The following is a 17694-nucleotide window of genomic DNA, read 5'->3' on the forward strand; positions in this document are numbered from 1 at the left end:
ATGATTCAGGGAAACTACAGCGAGGACCTAACCCGAGGTCTTCTCTGCACACTCCCTGCCTGCCCGCCCAAGGTCATTGGCCTGTGACAAGGAACAGCTCCCACCCCAACAGAAGTGCTCCAGGCAATTCTGTCACAGAGACTGGAATGAGTGTGGACCAGATGTGGAGCCAAGAAAATATCCCTCCTCCCCCTGCCATGCATACCCCTCCCCCAGTCCATTCCCCATACTGGTCTCTTCCCAGAGCAGCTCACTAGCTGACTAGGAGCCACTCCCTTCAGGGGACAGCCCTGTTCACCTCCATGGGACCAGCAAGATATGTTCATAATATCTGACAACATATTTCCAAAATTGATGTTACTTACTCTTTATTATTCTTGAATTGTTTGAGATATAATAGACATATAACATTGTGTAGGTTGAAGGTATGCAAGGTATTGGTTTGATACGTTTATATATTGCAATGTGATTGCCATCTTATCATTAGCTAGCTCCTCTATCACATCACATAATTATCAATCCTTTTTTGTGGTTAGAACAATTAAGATCTAGTCTCTTAACAATTTTGAGGTTTATAATACAACATCGTTGGCTATAATCACCATGCTGTGCATTAGATCTCCAGAACTTACTATCTCCTACTTGTAAGGTTGTACCCTTAAACAACATCTCCCCAACCCCCGCCCTCCACCCAGCCCCTGGGAACCACCATTCTACTCTCTGTTTTTACAAGTTTGACTTTTTTAGATTCCACATAAAAGTGAGATCATACAGTGTTTGTCTTTCTCTGTCTGACTTATTTCACTTAGCGTAATGCCTTCAAGGTCCATCCATATTGTTGTAAGTTACAGGGTTTCTTCTTTTTCATGACTGGGTAATATTCCATTGTGTCTGAGCAAGTGTGTGTGTGTGCGCATATCCAATTGTTTTTATCCATTTATCCATTGACTGGCACAGGTTGTTTCCTTCTCTTGGTTATTGTGAATAATGCTGCAGTGAATATGGAGGTGCAGATATCACTTTGAGATACTGATTCCAATTCCTTCATATATATACTCAAGAGGCGAGATTGCTTGATCATACAGTACTTCTATTTTTAATATTTGAGAACTATTCTCGATAATGGCTGTAACATTTTATATTCCCTGGTTTTTTTTTTCTTTTTTCTTTTTTTCTTTTTTAAAGATTTTATTTATTATTTATTTGACAGAGAGAGATCACAAGTAGACAGGCAGGCAGAGAGAGAGAGAGAGAGAGAGAGAGAGAGAAGCAGGCTCCCTGCTGAGCAGAGAGTCCGATGTGGGACTTGATCCCAGGACCCTGAGATCATGACCTGAGCTGAAGGCAGCGGCTTAACCCACTGAGCCACCCAGGCGCCCTATATTCCCTGGTTTAAGGGTTACCTTTTTTCCACATCCTCACCAACATTTATTTTTATTTTTATTTTTAAAGATTTTATATATTTATTTGACACAGGTCAAGAGAGAGAGAGAGAGAGAAGGACAGAGAGTACAAGTTGGGGGGAGTGGCAGAGGGAAAGGGAGAAGCAGACTCTCCACTGAGCAGGGAGACTGATGTAGGGCTCAATCCTGGGACCCCAGGATCATGACCTGAGCTGAAGGCAGATGCTTAACCAATTTAGCCACCCAAGCACCCCCTCACCAACATTTATTATCTCTTGTCTTTTTTAATAACAGCCATCCTAATAGGTGCGAGGTGATATCTCATTGTGATTTTGATTGGCATTTCCCTGATGATTACTGATGTTGAGCATCTTTTCATTTATCTTTTTGGAAGATATTCTAATTCTAATTGGATTGTTTGCTTTTTTGCTATTGTTGTATGAGTCTTTTATATACTTTGGATATTAACCCCTTATCGGATAGGTGGTTTGTGAATATTTTCTCCCATTCTGTAAGTTGACTTTTCAACGTATTGACTGTTTGCTTTGCAGAATCTCTTTGGTTGAATGTAGTCCCTTCTTGTTTACTTTAGTTTTAGTTGCCTGGGGTTTTGGTGTCTTATCCAAGAAACCATTGCCAAGATCTTTTCCACTGTATCTTCTTCTAGTTTTACCATTTCAGGTCTTCCACTGAAATCTTTGATCCATTTTGAGTTAATAGTTGCGAGTGGTGTAAGGTAGGGGTCCAGTTTCATTCCTTTGCATGTGGATATCCAGTTTTCCCAAAACCACTAATTGAATTCTTTTTTAACTGTGTGTACTTGGCACCCTTATAAAAAATTAGTTGACTGCGTATGCATGGGTTTATTTCTGGGCTCTCTGTTCTGTTATTTACACTTGAAATAACTCTCTCTATCCCAAGCTCTGTGTTTTCCAGTTTCTTTGTAGAAAGGTTTCATAAAATTTAGTAACGTGTTTTCATCCATGACCATCTTCTTACAGAACAGTAAACCAAGTTATATGCACTGAGTGTTTTAGAGTCTGGTTATGGGAATGAGATGAACCCATATGAGACAGTTACTGGGTAGTACAAAATTAAATTATAAATAAGACAGAGAAATTGTACATAGAAGTCTTAAGTACTTCTGAGTGAACTTCTCAAAGGAGAGGGTGAGATCATTTGTTGTTAGCTGCAGTTGTTAGTAAGCCATAGAAGTGATGCATTTCCTCTTGGATCTAGTTCACACATCACCTAAGGTGATAAGGGTGAGCTCAGGGTGCTGGCTCTCCAGGAGCTGCTGTTGTCAGTGGGACTGGAGGAGTCACCCTCCAGCTTCCTCCTGCCATTCTCTCATCCTGATCTCAACATTTGATTCTCCTTCCTATCTTCCTACTTCCTCTATTTCTCTCTTTCTTCTCCCTTTTCTCTTCATCTAACCCTTTTCTTTTCCTCTTTAGAATTTAAGATTTGGCCATATATTCTACTTGAAAAAGAAAGATTTATTTAGGGGTGCCTGGTTGGCTTACTTGGTTAAGTGTCTGCATCCATTTCAGGTCGAGTCCTGGGATCGAAGTCCTACATTGGGCACCTTGCTCAGTAAGGACCCTGCTTCTCCCTCTCCCTCTGCCTGCCGCTCTCCCTGCTTGTGCTCTCTCTCTCTGTCAAATAAATACATAAAATCTTAAAAAATAAAAATAAATAAAAAGAAAAATAAAAGATGTATTTATTTATTTGAGAGGGGGAGAGAAAGAGAGAGAGAGTGCAATGGGGAGGGGCAAAAGGGAGAGGGAGAGAGAGTCTTAAGCAGATTCCATGCTGAGCACACACCTGGGGTGGGGCTCAACCCCAAGACCCTGAGATCATGGCCTGAGCTGGAACCAAGAGTCGGATGCTGAACTGGTAGTGCCACTGAGGCACCCTTTGTATATTCTACTTCTGAGGCAGTGCAATTTATAGAAGGACAAGGGCTCCAGAGCCTCACAGACCTGGGTATGAACTCAGATCTGTGCATTTTGGGCAAATCATAGAACCTCTCAAAGCTCTGTCTCATTATTCATAGAAGTAGGGATACAAATCTCCCTCATTATGTTATTTGAAGGTATAAATAAAATGATCAATGTAAAGTGCCTGGCAGATAGCTGACTCTCATTAGATGCTTACTTATCTCCCTCTTCTTTTTTTCTTATCTTGTTTTTACAGTACTATGCATACAGTAGTCATTAAATATTTGCTTATTGAAAGAGTACTTAGGAGTTATTTTGGTAAGCCCTCATTTACTTGGAATGGTTGAGTTTGGGAATTATTTTATTTATTTGTTTGTTTATTTATTTATTTGACAAACAGAGATCACAAGTAGGCGGAGAGGCAGGCAGAGAGAGAGAGAGAGAGAGAGGAGGAAGCAGGCTTCCTGCTGAGCAGAGGGCCCGATGTGGGGCTTGATCCCAGGACTCTGGGATCATGACCCTAACCCACTGAGCAACCCAGGTGCCCCGAATTTGGGAATTATTTAACAACTGCTATTATAACCTACTTATTATTTGTGCCAGGCACTAGAATTGGGGGAAGTCCTTTTCGTATGATGTTTGATATGACTTTCCTCAAATGCATAAGGTAGGCATTACTTTTATTATTCAAGACGCAGACTATATTCCTCAGAGCCCACCCTTCATTTTACATATCAAGAAAGCAAGGCTTAGGGGCACCTGGGTGGCTCAGTGGGTTAAAGCCTCTGCCTTCGGCTCAGGTCATGATCCCAGGGTCTGGGGATCAAGCCCCCGCATCGCATTGGGCTCTCTGCTCAGCAGGGAGCCTGCTTCCCCCTCTCTCTCTGCCTGCTTCTCTGCCTACTTGTGATCTCTGTCAAATAAATAAATAAAATCTTAAAAAAAAATAAAAGGCTTAGCAGGGTTGAGTAATTTACATCAAGAAAACCTTGACCCTGGACCCAAACCCCTGAACCACTAGGTTAAACTGTTGGCTGTTTATTATTCATGATCTTCACAGCCCCATAAGGAGGATTGAGCCCTGTAACTGGAGGATCACTTGTTTCCTGGGTGCAAAGTGGAACGAGCTTTTGTAAAGAGACTCTTAAGTAATGTGCAGTTATCCAAAATGGAAAGATCTGAGACAGGGCCACATTGTTCTAGTAGGAAAGGATGAATATTAGGGGGTATGGGAGATGGAAAAGCTAGGGGTATGGGAGGAAAATATATTGGGAGAGACTCCATAGGGCAGCCCGGGACCTGGGAGATAATAGAAAGGTCTAATGGGGAATTTCCCACAAAATCCCCAGTAAGATTGACATTGTCCTCTGGAGTTTCGTGAGGAGCCTCTGCCTAGCCTGAGCCCTGTTCCCAAAGCTGGAGAAAAAACTGCTCACAAGGACCGATGGCACCTGGCTTACCAAGAAACAAATACCAGGCTGCCTCTTCCCCTTCTCTTTTCCTACCTACTTCCTTCTTGCTCACACAGACAGCTACAGCTCTGTCTTCCAGGCTCTTGCCCTTACGAATTCAGCTTCTGGTACAAAATACTGTAGTAGATGCCAGAAAGGAGCTGCATGAGAAGATGACAAGTTTCCCTGGAAGTTTGGTGGAGTCTCATATATCCTCTGATGATGAAAGGAGTCAGATATGTGTGTTATACAATATAATATAAATAAGGATATTGATATTTTGGTTATTGCAACATCACCACATTTTTTGTTGTTGGTAAAGATTTATTCATTTGAGAGAGAGAGAGAGAGAGTGAGTGAGCACACAGAGAGGGAGAAGCAGACTCCCTGCTGAGCAGCGAGCCCAACTCGGGGCTCGATCCCAGGACCATGAGATTCATGACCTGAGTCAAAGGCAGATGCTTAACTGACGGAGCCACCCAGGCACCCCGAGTTTGCATTTTTAATAAGTTCTCAAGTGATGCCAACGCTGCTGATCCACAGACCACATGTGGAGTAGCAAGGGTTTGGTGTGTGGTAACCGTCTCCCCTTGCGCATTTTCTGCTTGATACCAAAAAAAAAACAATCACGGAAGAAGGATACCAGCGGAGCCTGTATGTATGAGCTCCTGAATTGACATTTTCTATATTTGGAGGGAGCTCAGGGAAATTGTGCTACATTTGCTTTACATAGACTTGTTTTCCAAGATTGCTCCGTATACCTGTATTGTCCACACTTTCGGCAATCCTGGTACTCATGCAACGATAATAAAATAAAGTTGTTTGTTTAGGGGTTTATATTATCCACAAGGACTGATTACAAATAGAATCCCTTTCTGCTGAAGTGTAAACTATCTAGTATAACATGTATATAGTATAAATAGTATAAAGTATCCCTCACGCGTTAAAGCACAAACATTATTTTTCAGGTCTGGTTAAGGATTATTCACTTAGAGGCAGGGAATGGTGCTTTCCAACCCTGGAATTCCATGAAGTTAACTTAATAGTTATTATTTCCCCCTGGTTCTGTCCTGAGATTGCAGTGAGAAGATAATGTAGGCTGAGACAGACAGAATTCTAAGATGGGTCTCTCCATCCCCACTCCCTAATGTTCACACCTTATATCATCCCCTCTCCCTTAGTTTGAGTGGGACTTGTGACCTGCTCCCAGCCAACAGAATATGGCAAAGGTGAAGAAACAATTAAGGTCCCAAATCAGTTGATTTTTTTTTTTTTAAAGATTTTATTTATTCACTTGACAGAGAGATCACAAGCAGGCAGAGAGGCAGGCAGAGAGAGAGGAGGAAGCAGGCTCCCCGCCAAGCAGAGAGCCCGACGCGGGGCTCGATTCCAGGACTCCGAGATCACGACCTGAGCCGAAGGCAGCGGCCCAACCCACTGAGCCACCCAGGCACCCGCAAATCAGTTGATTTTGAGTTAGTTGAAAGGGAGATTATGCTGGATGGACCTGATTTCATCAGATAAAAGTCCTTAGAAGAGAATTGGGGTCCCTCTTAGGGCAGAGATTCTCTGTCTGCTGCTGGCTTTGAAATACAGAGCCATGTTGTGAGAGCCTGTGGAGAAAGGCACATGGTAAGGCACTGGTGGTGGCCTTTAGAGCTGAAAGCAAGCCCTCACTATACCAAGAAAACAGGGACCTCAGTCGTACAACCACAAGGAGATGAATTCTGTCAACAATCTGAGGGAGCTGAGAAGCAGATCCTTCTCCAGTCAAACCACCGGGTGGAAACACAGCCTGACTGACACCTGGTTGGTAGCCTTATAAGATATATGATAATTTATTATGCGGCAATAGGAAACTGACATGTGTGCCTCATATTACACTTGCATTATTAAATTTTCCTCTTGAGGTGCCTGGGTGGCTCAGTCAGCTAAATGTCTGCCTGCACTCAGGTCATGATCCTGGAAGTCCTGGGATCGAGTCCTTCATCTGGGCTCTCTGCTCAATAAGGAGCCTGCTTCTCCTTTTCCCTCTGCCCCTTCCTTTCCCACCTCGTGCTCTCTCTCTCTCATTCTCTCTCTCTCAAATAAACAAAAAAAGGTTCTCTCTTTTTTTTTTCCAAAGAAACCTTAATCTTGTTCCATGCATCTCTTTACCAATCAAAATGCCAGTTAAAGCTCACCTAGATTTAATTTTGTCTGAACTCCATAAAATAGAGGGAAGCTCTCATTTGACGCATCCCTCCATACCCCCACGTTTCTGAATGATATTGAAGGCCAGTTGATGGGTGGTTGTGAACAACCATCACAGACCACAGAACAGACCACGGGACAGTCCTTACACCTTGCCATGATTTTCCAGCTTTTATCAAGAACCACCTCAGCAAAAAGCTACTCAGTGATATGCACTCTGGGCAATCCTGCTTGAAAGTCCTGTTGGAGAAGGCAATTGAAACTAAAATCTAAGTTTTCTTTAGTGAGACTTTCCAACACAGCATAGGCTCTGAGGACCTTAATCCATTTGTTGAATCATTTAGCATTGATTATGGGCTATGCACAGTCCTAGGCAGCGAGACTATAAGGTTGATGAAGATAGGGCGCTTGGCTTCAAATTGCTAAAGAAGGCAGGCAAGAGAAGCAATAACTACAATGCAACATGGATGAAAAGAGCAGTGGGCAAGTGAATATCTGGGGTCTAAAAGAGAAACTATGCCCCAGATCACTACACTGAAGCTTACTGCTTACTTACCTCCCTAAGAGACTGGGAAGACAGCTTCTGCTTTTCGCTATTACTATTCTACATATTCCGGATACTTAACAGTGTCTGCACATAGTAGATACTTAACATTGTCCTTCTCTGAAACTAAGACACCATTACTTAAGATCATATCATTATTTGATATCCCACCAGGAAGAAAAAGAGATATGCTGTTAATTGAACTACAACACGCCGAAGATCATAAACAGATTCTGATTTCAGAGTTGTTGAAACGTGAGGAAAGAGAGGAGAGGGGGAGGGACGATGGGGGATGGGCAGAATGGCTGAAGGACACCGGGAGATACCGGCTTCCAGTTACGGAATGTGTAAGTCACGGGAATAAAAGGCACAGCATAAGGAATACAGTCAGTGATACTGTAACAGTGATGTAATGGGACAGATGGTCGCTACGCTTGTGGTGAGCACGGCATGATGTAGAAACTTGTCAAATAACTAAGTTGTACACCTGAAACTAATGTAACATTGTGTCAACTATACTCATTTTTTTTTAATTTGAGGGAAGATGCTCATCTTAGAATTGATTAACAGCAAGTAATCACTGAACTGTGTTTGTTGAATTTCTAGAGAGTTTATGGGAGTAACAGAATAAAGGTTTCAGAGTGGATTTTCAAGGATATAACATACATTTATAGCCTGTTATACAGCTTTGCACCCTGTTGATTCAAACGAGGTTGTCAGGAAAATGATCTCGAGTTCTTGGCCACAAGAGAGACAGAGCTGTGTGAGATATCTTTAAATGTCTCGAAGAGTTGTGAGGTCCTAAAGCTAAGGAAGAATGCGAGATCCCATAAAGTTTAAAAATATTTAATTATTACACAGAAAATACATTTACTTGTATTAGGATCCCATCTAGTTCAAAGGTCTTTATTTAGGTATTTATTATTTATTTATTATTTATTATTTTTTAAGAGTTTTATTCATTTACTTGACAAAGAGATAGCAAGAGAGGGAACACAAGCAGGGGAAGTGGGAGAGGGAGAAGCAGGCTTCCTGCTGAGCATGGAGCCCGAAGCCGGGCTGGATCCCAGGACCCCCGGCTTATGACCTGAGCGGGAGGCAGACGCCCAGCTACTGAGCCACCCAGGTGCCCCTCAGAGGTCTTTAGAGTTAGACAGCACACACACACACACACACACACACACACACACACACAGATCCACTACTGGATTGGACTGTGTCCTTTCTCTAGTTTGGATGTTGAAGTCTTAACCCCCAGCAACTCAGAATTTGAACTTGGAAATAGTTATTGCAGATGTAGTTAAGATGAGGTCATACTGGATGGAGCAGGGAGGACTCTTCCTTCAATGTGCCTGATGTCCTATTAAAAGGAGAAATTTGGACATAAACAAACACTCGAGAAGAATACAACGTGAACATTGAAACTAGAGACCAGGATGATGGTCCACAAGCCAAGGAATTGCCAGCAAACCAAACCATAAGCAGCTAAGAGAGAGGCATGGGCCAAATTCTCCGTTGGAAGGAACCAACCCTGCCCACATCTTGATTTTAGACTTCTAGCCTCCAGACCTGTGAGACAATAAGTTTCTGTTGTTTCAGTGACCCAGTTTGTGGTGCTTTGTCATGGCAGCTCTAGCAAACTAATAGTTTACATGTCCTAAGAGCAAAAGAAATGTTACATCTAGGGCGCCTGGGTGGCTCAGTGGGTTGGGCCGCTGCCTTCGGCTCAGGTCATGATCTCAGGGTCCTGGGATTGAGGCCCGCGTCGGGCTCTCTGCTCAGCAGGGAGCCTGCTTCCCTCTCTCTCTCTCTCTCTCTGCCTGCCTCTCCGTCTACTTGTGATCTCTCTCTGTCAAATAAATAAATAAAATCTTTAAAAAAAAAAAAAAAAAGAAAGAAATGTCACATCTAATCATATGACCAGCCTGCGTAGCAATTGCAGACTTTGTGAGGAGGCAGAATTAAACAGTTGTGAGTCAGGAGACAAGAACCCTTTCAACATTTTGAAATCCGTGACACAATGTCTATAAAAAGACTGTCTGACGGTAGGAAGAATTGGTTGGGATGTCTGCAGCTCCAAGTCTCACATCCGACCAAAATCTCTGATTATGAGGGTGCCTGGGTGGCTCAGTGGGTTAGAGCCTCTACCTTTGGCTCCAGTCATGGTCTCAGGGTCCTGGGATTGAGTCCTGAATTGGGCTCTCTGCTCAGCGGGGAGCCTGCTTCCCCCTCTCTCTCTGCCTGCCTCTCTGCCTACTTGTGATCTCTGTCTGTCAGGTAAATAAATAAAATCTTTAAAAAAAAAATCTCCGATTATGAGAATCTGCTAATAACGAAGATGGTAATTGCCATTCTTAGTAGCTGGGCAACCATAGTTAGGATGATCTACCCTCGCTAGTCTTTCCAACCCAGGAAGACTAAAAAGCTCATAAGATTTAAGAGAATCAAAACGAAGATACTAGTATGTTTTATGTTAAGAAAGGATCTGTGTGGATTTGATATTTGCCAGGTGCTCCTCATTCTCTCATAGAACTTACTACCATCCAAGCTGGAGAGGTACAGAGCTTGTGCTGACCACTGTCCCACCCCTCTAGAGTGGATTGTTACATTTTTAGGAATTTTGCAAGCTATTAATAAACAACGTTCCAATCCTTGCAATTACATGAAAATCTGAAATGGTGGCTAGTGCTGTTGCAACCATTAGTGCGGAAGCTAAAAGGGGTGCCAATTTAGTAAATCTCATTGGTGTGAGGATGAGAAATCACTTAAGAGTTGATATATCAGATTTAATGACAATACTTTTTTTGGGAAAGAACAGATTGGATGCAACTCTTTTGGTCAAATCATGGTTCAACTGCAACCATAGTTTGGTTACAGATACAAGAGTTGGGCAAAACAGCTCAAAGGCATTCTGTGAGATCTGATCGACTATATGGAATTCGCAATAAAAAGTATTGCGTATTTTATTATCATTTGGAAGTTGTGTGTCACATATATTTATTATCATAAATTCGGGTGCTGGGAAAAACCATGAATGCATTAATGCAAAGTGATATGGTGGAGAGTGACTGGTGGCTGGGGAAAGCTCAGGGAGGGTGAATGGCTAGATGTAGCCAGCTCTGTGAAAATGGGCATATTTGGGGTAGAAGGAAGAGCAAGGTCTAAGGCCACATGGGAGGAAAGAATTTGTGGGTTGCTATTACTGCTGTTGTTAGCATAATCTACACCTGTGACCCTGACTCTGAGGTCTCCTCATTCCTTTCTTTTCCAAACTGGATCTGGGAAACACTATGTGTTGCTGTCCATTTGGCCCCATGGAAACAGCTGTGATTCCTGGCTTCCTCCATGAACTCTCAGAATTCTGTATGGTTTAGATAACAATGGTACCATACATTCTTCTTTTTTTTTTTGGCTTGTTTTTCTTTGGTGGAACTCAAAGCCATGGAACCTATATTTTCCCATTTTCCTTGTTCTTAAATTAACTTTCTGAAAAAAAGTTAATTTATTTAGAAGAGAGAAAGAGAAAGAACACAAGCAGGGTGGAAAGGCAGAGGGAGAGGGAGAAGCAGGGTCCCCGCTGAGCAGGGAGCCTGATGTGGGGCTCAATCCCCCGAACCAGGGGATCATGACCTGAGCTGAAGGCAGATGCTAAGCCAACGGAGCCACCCAAAATTAACTTTCTTAAGCAAGTCTAAACTAGACTCCATTTGAAGCCTCAGGGCAGCCTCCCCACTTTCTTCAAGTACCTTGTTGCTGGTGGGCTTGTTTAATGATGGAATTAAAGGCAAGCGATTCCTCTTCCCTGCCCTTTTTAAAATGTTTATTATTCCCCAGGTGAGCTTTGGAAATCGACAGCTCCTAAAGTACAAGGAGACAGTTTGGGGCAGACGTTTTGATTTCCATACCTTTAGTAATCCCCCTGATCTAGTCATTCCTGGTGCCCCAAATCCAGAGCCTGCCTGGGCTCTGGGGGAAAATGTTTAACAGATAGGTGCCTTGGCCACAGCATGAAATAGGTAATTAGTAATTTAAAATTCGATGCCTTGTCTTTTTCTGTTTTAGTTTACACCTTCTCCTCTGTAGGCTGAGGGGGGCTGGCTCTTCTCCGTGGCTGTCCTCAGGAGCACTTCCTTTCTGGCCAGTGTCTTTGTGCAAGCCCCAAAGAGTTTAACTTCACTTGTGAAATTATCAATGTCAAGTTGATCGCTGACCTTAGAGCCAGCTGCTTAAAGCGGCCGTGCAGCTGCCTTGCGGAGGAGAAATAAACCGGACCCCTGCTCCTTGTTTGACAAGAAAATGCTGATTGTGAACCAAGGGGCTCAACACATTTCATTTTTTTGCTCCTTTTGCCACCAGCTCAGATTTCTATAGCATGAAACCCATATTCAGGAATCTGGAACCAAAAGCAACAATGTACCCCTGTTTCAGAAAAAGCGCTCTCTTATTCATGGATCTCAGGATGTTTTTTCGGTTTTTGGTTGTATGACTCACTGGAGTTTTAAGGCACCACCCAGGAGGGCCCCATTCACTTGGGCAATTAGGTTCCTCCTGCGTTAAAAACAACAGTCCCTCCTTCCCAGTGGCCGGGGAGGTAACAGCTCAGTGCAATCCCCGATCCCTGCTGCTGCTGCTGCTGCTGCTGCTGCTGCTGCTGCTGTGAGGCTTTCCTTTCGCCTTCTTCTGGCCTAAAGGACCCAGAGACGGGGTTTTAAAGATGCTTAAAGTGGAACAAAGGAAAGAATGGAGCAGGCCTGGACAAGGCCACCTCACGGAGGCTGGAACAGAATGAGGCTGAGGGAAGGCACTCCTGCCAGCCAGAAGGTTCTTTCATCCTTTTTAGCCAGGGCTCTGACCATCCATTGTTTCTTCAAGGCCCTGCATTAAAGCAGTTTTGAGGCAAACATCACTGCCTTGAGGCAAGGCAATATATTTGCCAAATGTGTAATTAAAAAAAAAAAAAAAGCTATGTATGTGAGGGGAGTGACATTGTCACTCTCATTGTCCTTCTCTCTCTTCCTTGGTTTTTAAAGACTAAAAACAAAAAACAAAAACAAAAACCACCCCGCAAAAAACCCCCGCGTTTTGCCCTGGGAGTGTGGCTTCACCAATCCCCCCCGCCCCCACGCTGTTCCAGTCTCCGAGCTGTCAGTCAAAACCAAACTGACAGACATGGCCACGATTCAAAAAGGAAAACAAAATTGTCTTTTAGGACACACTTTGACATGTGTTGGATGATTTAGTAAGATCATGGTTTCTTGTCTCATTTTCTAAGACTTCCTGAGTTCATTTTTTATCCTTTTCTTCTAACAGTCAAAATATTACTTTTTTTTTTTTTTTTTCTCTTTTTCACCGAGTGTACTCCACCGGTCGAGTGACTGGCCAGTAAGATGAAATAAGAAAACAGGAAAATTCCTTTTTAAAGGGAAAACAGAGCTGTTAGTGTAACAGGGGGTGAAGTGGCTACCAAGGCCCTGGTTCTCAAGCTGTCCCTGGGGCTGCGGCAGCACACTCACGGGCCCCTCACAGGCTCTCCTCAGCATCCGTCAGAGGCCACATCCACTGTAGGCTCGAGGTAGCTCACAGTAGCAGCGTTCGATGGTGAAGCACTCCGTCCCACGACGACACACGCTTGTGAGGCGGGGGTCACCGGGCTGCCGAGTGCTGTAGTGTGGAACAGGGAAGGCGGCGCTACTGTCCAGTCTGTTGAAACGAATTTCCAGGCCCAAGATGGAGCCGCTCCCGCTCAGGTGTCATGTTGGCAGACTGAGACTTGGATCATTTTTGTGTCCCTTTGAATGTTTTGCTTGACCAGAAACATAGTGCAGAAATCCCCCCCCCCCAGCCCCACCATCCATGTTTCACTTCTCGGTTTCGGTTACCCATGTCCTGAAGTAGTAGATCCTACTCTGATGTGAGTTCAGAAGGTCAACAGTAGCCCAACACTCTTTTGTCATTCACCTTACCTCCTGTCATCATGAGGGCTTCTTACCATCTCACATCAGCTCAAGAAGACTGAATGCAGTGCAATCAGATATTTTGAGAAAGAGACCACATTCACATAACCTTTATGACAGTATATGATTATATTTGTTCTATTTTGTTTTTACTTTTTATTATTCTCTCACTGTGCCTAGTTCATAAATTAAACTTTATCATCATACGTATGGATGTAAAGGGAAAAATAGTATATATAAGATTTGATACTATCCACAGTCTCAGGCATCCACTGGGGGTCTTGGAACGTATCCCCCACAGATAAGGGGTAGACTACTGTATATCCAGTCAGCCAATCCTCAAATGTTAAGCCAACACTGGGCTTTGGACTTGGATTTTTGATCCTTATTTGTTTTCTATTTTTCTGTTCCTTGTTTCTTATTCTTTATCCTCTTAAAAATAAGCACATCTTCAGAATCCTTCTCAACCCAGGATGCCCATAGCCAGTGGCCCATCAGAGGTGACAAGTGAGATAAGACCTTATTTGCCCTGTTCTAATTTCCAGTTTTCTGTCTTAAAGACTCAAAATGTCTCATTCTGTCAAAAGGATGACAGGACCTGTGATGAAACCTGTCCTGTGCACACAGACTCATGCTTCTAAAATGAGGGGGAGCCACTGTAGGAGCTCAATTGCATCTCCAGAACCCCTCACCTACCCCCTACCTGCCTTGATGGATGTATTCATTGCCCTCCCCCCACCCCCACCCCCCCCAACCCCCGCTCACCTCCCCCCACCCCTGTTCCTTGAAACGTCCTTCACCATGAGTTAGTGTTTAACTTGCCTTTACCCAGCACTCCTGATCACCTCAGGACTCGCTTGACTGGTTTTGGTCTCAACAACCCTCCACAACATGGCTCTTGGTGTCTGTGCCCTGATTTCTCTGAGGTCTTGGATAGAAGCCCACCGCTACCCCCTCAAGTCACCTCAAGGCCACCCCTCCTGTGATGGTTAATTTTATGTGTCAGTTTGATGGGGCTGAAGGGATATCGAGATAGCTGGTAAAACATAGTTTCGGGGGGGGGGGTTGTCTGTGAGGGTGTTTTCAGAAGAGGCTAGCATTTGAAAAGGTGAACTTAGTAAAGCAGATGACCCTCCCCAATGTGGGAGTCATCCAACCCATGGAAGGCCCTAATAGAACAAAAAAAAGGTGGAGAGAGGATGAATTAGCTTTTTCTGCTTGAACTGAGATGTCCGTCCATCTTCTGCTCTTGGACATGGGAGCTCCTGGTTCTTGGCTTTTAGACTCAGCTGGGAACTTACACCATTAACTCTCCAGTTCACAGGGTTTTGGACTGAGGCTAAGCTTTCCTGGTCCTCCAACTTGCCGATGGCAGATGATGGGACTACTGGTCTCCATCACCTCATGAATGAGTTCTTATAATAAATCTCCTCTTTAGATCAATCTATCTATCTATGGTACTGGTCCTATTTCTCTGGAGAATCCCTCCCTCCCCCCCAGTACTCTGCTTCAGCACAGATGGTTTGAATTAAACCTGAGATTCTCAGATTTGGGGGAAATTCCCTCAAACTAATCAATCTCGTTGTGCTGGCTTATGTGCCATGCTGAGGTGGCTAGATTTATTCAGTGGACAATCAGAGGTTGCTCAGGTCTATATTTGAGAAAGATAATTTGAGTAGCAAGATGATGGATAGATCAGAAAGAGAAGGGTTCTTGTGAGAAAGCACCTGATAATCTCCTTGCCTGAGATCTTAATTCTAAGCCAAGCACAGAATGGGTACACAGCAATCTAATGTCTAATGGCTACACAGCAATCTAATGTCAACCGTGGACAGTAGGGAAATTTAACATCCACTCAAGAAAGGATATAGTTCCTCTAGGCCCTGCATTGGTCTATGCTACATTGTTCAGTTCCAAAAGCCACATTTTAAAACAGGCAACATTATGATAGTCTCTCCTTGACCAAAAATTAGTGAGGCTTCTCTTAGCCATTTTCTTTTTTTTTTTTTTTTTCTTGAAGTAGGCTCCAGGCCCATCGTGCAGTCCAGAATGGAGACCAGCGTGGGGCTTGAACTCACAACCCTGAGATTAAGACCTGAGCTGAGACCAAGAATCAGATGCTTAGCTGACTGAGCTGCCCAGGCACCCCTTTCCTGAGACTTTTTGATGAGGCCTCAACCTTGGCCCCAGTCCCGGCTTTGGCCCACCCAGCCACTCAGCCCAGTTGGAGCAAGAATCCAGGTAAATCCCACCCTTCATGTCTCCTCTTAGCAATTTTCCATCCACTGACCCCTCACTCGGCTCATTGGCTATAAGTCCCCAGATGTCTCTGTTGTATGTGGAGTTGAGCTGAATCTCTCACTTATTACTATACCTCCATTGTAATAGTCTTACATATAGCCTTCCTCACCACTGTAACAAGTGTCAGAAAAAGGTTTTCTTTTTTTAAAGAGATTATTTATTTATTTATTTATTTGAAAGAGAGGGAGAGAGCACAAGCAGGGGGAGGGGCAGAGGGAGAGGGAGAAGCAGACTCCCCTGCCGAGCAGGGAGCCCAATGAGGGGGCTCAATCCCAGGACCTTGGGATTATGACCTGAGCCAAAGGCAGATGCTTAACCGACTAAGCCACCCAGGTGCCCCTGTATCTTTGACTCTCCATCTCCAGGCTGATACTGCCAAGGAAAACACAATTACTTTTGTAAAGCTATAGGTGATGATTTCTAAGAACACAGTAACAGATTTATACCCCCCCCTTTCCTAATCCAGAACGTCCATACCCAGTGCAGAACCTGATATAAAATAGGGACTCAGACAGTGTTTGTTGATTTCAATTAGAGTTCAGAAAACATTAGAGGGTAGTCATTTGTCTTTAAATTCAACAGCAATAAGAATAAAAATAGCTGTCTGCCAACCACCCAGGTATTTTCTGTGCACTGTTTGATTTAAGGCTCTGAGCAACCCTGCCTAGTAATTACTGGCTCCATTTGACAGAGGAGAAAACAGAAGCCCTGGGAGGTACCCAGCTGGATGGTAAGCTCCTCCACTCCAGGTACCTTTGTACACAGATGTATGCAGAATTTCCCTGATGAGCCGACTTCCGTTGTTCTCGGGAGGCTGAGATTTGGTGCCTGGTCTGTCTGACCATGAAGTGTATATAGTTTCCACCACTTTCTTCAAGAATGAGGCATTCGCCTGTGTTAAGTCCTGCCTGGTAAACAGAGAGGGAGGTTTCCTTCTTTAGAAGCCAACTGAATTGGACCAAAAGGAGAGCAAAATCCATGCCTGGTGTAATAGAGGACAGCTTCTGGGAAACAGGCTGCTGAGTGCTATGTCCACTTACTCAGCACCGTCTGTGGGTTGGCCGCTGTTCAGTGTCCTGGGAATACAGCTGCAGGGCCGCCATTTGGGTCCAGATCCTTGGCTCCATAGGCTTTCTTCTGTGGGGCTCTGATAAGTGTTTTGAAGATTATTTGTTGTGCTGCTGGACCTCAGAGAAGTCTATTTGACTTAAAGACGATGAAAAACTCATGATTTCTTTACAATGTGATGGATCATTGAGGTATCATGAAATAAGAAGGAATATAAGGATGTTATGCATGATGTATCTGGCTTCAGTAATTTTCGTAAGGAGTCGGAAAATGATGAGAAGGCAAGTAAACCATTAAAATCACCTATAATCCTATCACCGGCAATGACCACCACTAGTGCCTTACACGCATGTGCGCACGCGCGCGCGCACACACGCAGACACCTTTCTTTCTTGCAAAACTGGGATCATTGCCTCAACTTTTTAATTTTGCTTTTTAAAATAAAATCAGCGCCCCCCTTCCTGACATAAACAAAATCTATGCACATTGTAAGGAAACCAGAAAACACAGAAATACATAATGAGTATTGCTATTTTGTCAGGGAGTCTAAAAGGATAATTCTGGAGGACTTCTCCTATTTTGTAGGGTTGAAGTGGGAAAGGAGGGATGAAACTCCGTTTCCCTCTCTCCTCACAGTACTGAAGACAGCAAATTGCGGGGTTTTCACACCCATCTATTCTCCAATTCTCTGCTGACACCAACTGTGTATCCTGTAATTCAATTCAACCACTATCTGCCTTGAGACAGTGTCAGACCACACAGATTAAGAAATTAGTTCCACAAGACTGCCTGCCCTTCATTAAAAAAAAAAAAAATCTTGTGTATTTATTTGCCAGA

The sequence above is a fragment of the Lutra lutra genome, chromosome 8 (assembly GCF_902655055.1).
Source record: "Lutra lutra chromosome 8, mLutLut1.2, whole genome shotgun sequence".
NCBI classification, from domain to species: Eukaryota; Metazoa; Chordata; class Mammalia; order Carnivora; family Mustelidae; genus Lutra; species Lutra lutra.